Raw genomic sequence first — 7,094 nt, forward strand, 5'->3', positions numbered from 1 at the left:
GTCAGATCCCATTAGTTCCAATGAACTCTCCAAAACAATGTTGGAAAGATGACGCCTTAAGTGTTTGGCGTGGGGGTTAAAAAAACATGCATTCTCTCTCACACACCAAATCAAGCTGTTTGGGAAGAAATGTGCAGGAAAGCTTGAATGTAATTGTGCAGGTGCAGGGCTTGGGAAAGTGCCAGGTCATATGGGGTGCCATAGGTTTTGCATTAACATTTGTTAGGCTTGAGAAAGTTTCTCACAGAAACACCCACACAAAGACTTTAGTGTTTGTCACTTAGTAATCAAATCCAAAGGGGTGAGTGAAACTAACCAAATTTTTTTCTTCACCTGGGAAGAAATTAATATTCTCTAGGTGAAATGTGAAATATCCTTATAAGGGCCTTTCAGGGGTCAGAGGAATCTGGGCGCCAATATGTGCTACAAGTAGCAATACTTTCTAGAGTGTTAACATGATTTCAATAGCTATTTATTGAGGAGCACATATGTGTCTGTTTTAGAGAATAGCAAGGGAGGTAGTGAGGACTGAATGAAAGGAGGGAATATTAGAAACATATTTGCTGATCACCTTTCCATGTGTCAGACTTCTCTGGGCTGGGGTTCAGCATTTATTGATTGACTTCCTGATTGTGGGCATATTTTCCCTCTTTCTTACAATGAGCAGCTCGATATGTTACAATGCTCTCCATTTTAAAGATAAAGAAATCAATTTTAGTGAATTTGCTTAAGGTCATTTTGTAAGCAGAAGGTTTGGGACAGATATCTGAAAGACATTCCTTAACTTTTTTCTACTCAAAAAATTACATTTAGACTAGACAAGGTTTTGTGGGGGACAGCTGTTTTTACACATAACACTTTTACATAATGCACAAAATTTACACATAAAGAGAAGACAAATATATTGCTCATTCTTTGAGAAAATGGTGAGGTATGTTTCAAAAGTGAGTTTTCCAGGGAGCTGAAGCTTTACTTTCAAAAGATCTAGACTTAGAAACTAAATGACTACTGCCATATCATTTCATCAGATGTTTATTTACACATGTTCCATCTGATTCAAGTTAATTCATATGTTAAAAGACTAAGTGAGAAAAATTATAAAACAATGCACTTAGAACTATAGTATCTGAATGTACTATAAGATTTTCTTGAGAAACGTATTGTTTTGCTGTGAAAGTTTGCTGGCTTTGTTCTGGGACAGTAAATAATTTGTGGACCTGCCTCTTATCTTCATGAACCATTTCTTTCATTACTCGTTTTCAATGTTTGGCTTTGCATTCTTTCAGGGTTTCTGTTTGCTCATCTACAAACTAAAATGGTTGAAATGGTCACAGAATTGCACTTGGTTGGCCTGGCTAAGATTCACATGGGCACCGTATACAAAACCTGAATTCACAGACCTTGATCTTTGTTTTTCTTCAATAATATTGTATTGTATTTTTGGTAAAAGTATACACAGAGAAACCAGGTTCCCATTCCACAATTTCTACACATTCTTTTCTTCTTTCTTTTTTTTTTTTTTTTACACTATTATTATACTGGGAGCACAATGGTTCTGTAGGCTAAGCACTGGACTACTAATCACAGAAGTCTGGAGGGAACTGTTTTAACTAAGGAAGCTTACAGACTGTCTCTGAAGCTCTTGAGGTATGACATTACAACCAAGCAAACTTGGCAGCCATTAAAGTGCATGCCCAGGAAAGCTCCTTTGAGAGAGTTTCTGTTCTTCCTACTGGGGGAAGTGGCCCCAAAACCACTTTCAAATACACTCTGCTGCTGGTTTTGGTAGTTTGGCTGTCAGATGTGCATGAAATACTTAAGATAAATTGCCACCTGAACACTTTCCTCTAGGTATAAGATGGAACTCAACCTTGCCTGGCTAGAGTCGTCTGCAGGCAAAGTACCTTCAGATTTCATGTTCTAATGCAGCACTAAACATGTTAGTAGACCAATTAACTGGAATGTCCCATGAAACCCTAACCCTATATCACAAACTAAGAAAACAAGTCCCAGGAGGTTTTGGTTGTATAATAGCAGCTTCAGCAGTTACTCTTTTTATGGTTGTTGTTGCTATTGTAAATATATCTATGAAATAACGTTTGAAGGTGTTCAACTTATTGATGGCAACCACCATAACCTGCCATGCAACCTTACCCTTAATCAGTGTTACTTTTCTATCACCACTTTCCCCTCTTCCTCCCAGCCCTGGAAACTACTAATAAACCTGAGTCTATTCATTTGATTTTTTCTTGTCTTGTTACACAGGTGAGGTCATGCAATATTTGTCCTCCTGTGATTCACTTAGTTCAATCAGTAAAAAGTTTTAAATATCCATCTGTGTTCTAGCATGTATCAAGACTTCATTTCTTTTACTGACTGAGTAATCTTCCATTGAATGTATGTATCATATTTTGTTTATCAGTTCTTCTATTGATGGGCATTTCAGTTATTTCTACCTTGTGTCTATTGTGAATATATGCAATGAATACTGGTGTACAAGTCTCTGTTTGAGTATCTGAAGTCTTTTGGTATATAGCTGGCAGTGTAATTACTGGGTTTTAAGGTAGTTCTATTTTTAGTGTTTGAAGGAACTGTCACACAATAATGAATTGTAGTTGTTGTTGAGTGCTGTCAAGTCAGTTCTGACACATAGTGACATTGAATAGGGTTTCCAAGGAGCCACTGGTGTGTCTGAACTGTCTACATTGTGTTTAGCAGTAAAGTGCTTATCCTACAGTGCCATGCCAGGAGTCCTCCATCAATGGATAAGGGTTGCAATTTCCCCTGTATCCTCACCAACTTTTGTCATTTTCTTTCTCTTTTTTAATTTTAGCCACCCCAGTGTAGGTAAAATATCTTGTTGTGGTTTGTTTCGAATCTCTCTAATAATAAATGACATCGAGAATCTTTATGTATGTTTGATCGTACTTTTAAAGTCCTGTTTGGTGAAATGTCTATTCAAGTCCTTTGCTCATTTTGTAATATAGGTTATTTGCTTTGTTGTTGATAATTTGTTAAACTTTGATATATATTTTGGTTATTAGATTCTTACTGGATATATAGTTTCCAAAGATATTCTCCCAGCCAATAACTTGTCTTTTCACTTTTTTGGTAGTCTTGATGACCAAAAGTTTTTTTTAATTTTTATGAGCCTTCATGTATTTAGTCTTCAGTTGATTGTGGTTTTGTTATTATATTAGATAATATATTTTAAATAGCTAGGCCCACAAGCATTGTCTCTATATATTCTTCTAAGAATTTTATTCTTCTAAGAATTTTACAATCCCTGGACACCAGAAATGACTCTGATAGTGGCTGACAGTCTTGTATCACAGACCTTGTGATTTTCAGTCCAGTGCTTAGCGTATGGAGCCATTGCACTCTCATGGATAACAAAGTGACCTCAGTATATGAAACCTCTGAAGAATCTTTGAAAAGCAGGAAACATCCAGCATAGACCACACGACCTACAGTAGGAAAGGACAGAGTGTTGCCCAGGACTTCATGCCAACCTGGAGCCATCCTGGGAAATGGAGGTGGAAGCACCTTTGGGTGGCCTCCTTTTCTAGAGAGGACAGAAGAATGCAACAGACTGAGTCCCTCAACTACCCACCCCCAATACTACAAGGAAGAACAGAAGCAAAATGTAAGAGGCCTCCCAAGTTCCAGGGATTAGAGAAAAGCCCTCATCATAAATATTGAAAATAAAAGCACTCAAAACCCTCAAAAAAAAATAAATAAATAAAATTAAGTCCTTAATCCATTTTGGATTTGATTTTGTATATGGTGTGAGGCATTAATCTTGTTTCATTCTTCTGCATGCAGAAATCCAGTTTTCCTACCACAATTTATTGAAGAGACACCGTTGTGAAAGAAAAATCAGTTGATCATAGATGTATGTATTTATTTCAGGAGTCTCAATTCTATTCTCTTGGACCATATGTCTTGGACCAATGTGTTATATGGATATAGTATAGTTTATACATTCACCAGGTCTCCTTGTATGACTCTGTAGGATAAGCACTGGAGTGCTAACTGAAAGGTCGGAAGTTCAAACCCAACAGCCACTCCTCAGAAATCTTATACTGGGTAGATTCAATAGCATTAACAACAACAACAACATATTCCTAGGTCTTTTTTTCTTAATTATAAGTAAGGCTGTTATCAACATTCTTGTACAAGTTTTTGAACAAATTCAAGCTTTGCTTTTTCTTGAAGAAATACCGAGGAGTAGAATTGCTGTGTTGTATGACACATATGTCTAATTTTAGGGGATGGAGGAGGCAAAACAAAACAAAACAAAGCTGCCAAATGGTTTTCCAAACTGGGTCTTCAACTTTACACTAACAGTGTATTTGAACACCAGTCGTTTCATCCTCTGATAGTGGTGCTGGTGGCCGTGATCGTGTGCCATGGATTTGGTTCTGATTCACAGCAGCCCTGCATAGGGATTCTGATGCTATCAATCTTTACGGGAGCAGAAACTCTCATCTTTCTCCTGTGGAATTAGTTAGTAGTTTTGAATTACTGACCTTAAGGTTAGCAGCCTGGCTTGTAACTACTACGCTACCAGAGCTCCTTGGTATTATTTAGGATTCTTTGTTTGTCTTATTGTGGTTTGTGGTGGTGTGTGGTGTATATGTGTTGTGATGTTATGGTTTTAGTTTGCATTTTTCTTCTGGTCACCATAATTGTGCCATGAAAGTATAAGGTTGCTAACCAAAAAGATTGGAATTTCAACCCACCTGCTGCTCCGTGGAGAAAATACATAGTGATTTGCTCCCTAAAAGATTACAGTTTAGGAAACAGTATGGGGCAGTTCTATTCTGTAATATAAAATCGTCATGAGTCAGACTCTATTTGGTGGCACACAACAACAATGGACACTATGAGTTAGCACCACAGGCTTCAAAATCCTATTGCATTAGGTTCAGGATGTGTACTGGCTTATCAGAGGGCTTTATAAGTGTCTGCTTCATCTCAAATTTAGATTTTTCCCTTTAACTATTACTCAGAAATTTTCTTTCTCCACATTTTTATAATGTTCCCCAAAGTTTTTGTTTTTGTTTTTTGGTACTCAGTGCTTCTTAGCTGATGCCCAATAGCATCTACTTCAAGTACATAAATAGTCACATTCCATTAGTTCTTGCAGGTGCCAGGTAGTATTCCACTAGGTTTCAGGTTAATTCTTTTGGTGGTGGTGGTGGTAGTGGTGGTGGTGGTTCGTGGAGTCAGTTCTAACTAATAGCCACCCTGTATAGGGTTTCTGATGCTGTAAATCTTTACGGGAGCAGAAAACCTCATCTTTCTCCCATGGAATGACTGGTATTTTCGAACTGCTAGCTTTGAGGATAGCATCTCTATTTGTAACCACTGCACTAGCAGAACTCCTTCTCATAACTCAGTAAAAGTTGTGACTTGGTAGATTCTTTTATTTAGTTTTGTTTTAAGTAAGGGTAGGAATAGTGCTAATTGTGGCACTGTGGACTAATGCGTCAGACTTCAAAGTCGTTCGAGCTGTGGTTCAAGTTCACCAGCAGCTCCTTGGAAACCCTATACAGTGTCGCTATGGGTCGGAATCGACTCGACGGCACTTAACAACAACAACATAACTCAAGCAGAATTGTTAACAAGATTGTAAAGGCTGCAAAATTGAAAACCAAAATTAAGAATATTCTCACAGGTTGAAAGCAGAGTTACTAGACCAGATTTATGAGTCCTGGTAACACCGTGATTAAGCACCTAGTTGATAACTGAAATATTGATGGTTTGAACACACTAGTGGCTCTGCAGGAGAAATAAATCTAGAAATTTGTTCCCATTAAAGTCACAACCTAAAAAATCCTATGGTACAGTTCTAATGTGTAACACATGGGAACTCTATGAATCTCAATGGTACCTGATAACAAGACCATATTTGTGAAAACTGGATGTAATATTGTTGTTAAGTGTCACTGAGTAGGTTCCAACTCACAGCAACCCTGACTAACATTCCAAAGAGCAATTGGTGGGTTTGAACCACTGACTTTGTGGTTAGCAGTCTAGTGCTTATCCATAGTGCCACACTGGGACTCTGTAAGTGTCAGCGGCAACCAATAACAAAAACAAAGACCATATTTGCAGAAACTAGAATGGTGATAGATAATTCAATACTGATTTTGTGACTCTTGGCCCCTCAGCCATCTCAAACCTATTTTGAAAGGACTATCTCTGGAACATGGTGGCTCCATACAATAAGCACTGGTCTGTAAACCACAAGTTTTGCAGTTTGAGCCTGCCATGTTCTCCAAGGGAGAAAGATGAGGTTTTCTGCTACCACAAGGATTTAGAACCTCAGAAATACAGCACTTAACAACCACAACTACAACAATAGACTGTCTTATTAATGATCATTTCTTAAGAGAAACCAGAATGGGAGGAATCATGTGCTCTGTGATGTTTTCAGAACAGAAGCTAATGCCTCAAAAACACACATTACTCTCTATACTGGAAAGCTATAAAGAAATAAAATTATCTGAATCTACCCCAGATGACAGACAAAGTTAAAATACTTATGTGGAAACACACTGTATGTTTCAGAGTTTGGAAAGACAAAATTGTGGAGAATTCCTTTTGGATCATACTATTCCCTATAGAAATTATCTAGGTTTGGTTCATTCTGAAAAGTTTCAAGTTGGCTTCTGGCAAGATGGCAGACTAGGCAAATGCAAAACATGGACCCTCTACATGAAAGGTACAAAAGACCAAATGAAACAGATGAAAATTCTGGAAGCTTAAACTTCAGAAGAAAGTTTAGAGATGTGGACTGAGTGCTTTCTGGGAGGAGAAGCTGAGTAGGAATGGTGAGAGAGGGAGACTGACTCATGAACAACCAGCCAGACAATGCTCAAGTATCTTGTGAGCAACTTTGACAACAGAGGTGTCCTGGAAGAGCAGATTCACATACAGAATGGGAAAAGTATGAATTCTTCTTTTCCCCCCATGCTTCTCTGACAACCAGAGGTTTATCCAGCTCCCACCCCCATCTACCTCCAGCACAGACCCTGCTTTCTGGGAGTTAGGAGTCATTCTCTAATTAAACCCACAAGAGACAA

Source organism: Chrysochloris asiatica, unplaced genomic scaffold (genome assembly GCF_000296735.1).
Source record: "Chrysochloris asiatica unplaced genomic scaffold, ChrAsi1.0 scaffold00058, whole genome shotgun sequence".
NCBI classification, from domain to species: Eukaryota; Metazoa; Chordata; class Mammalia; order Afrosoricida; family Chrysochloridae; genus Chrysochloris; species Chrysochloris asiatica.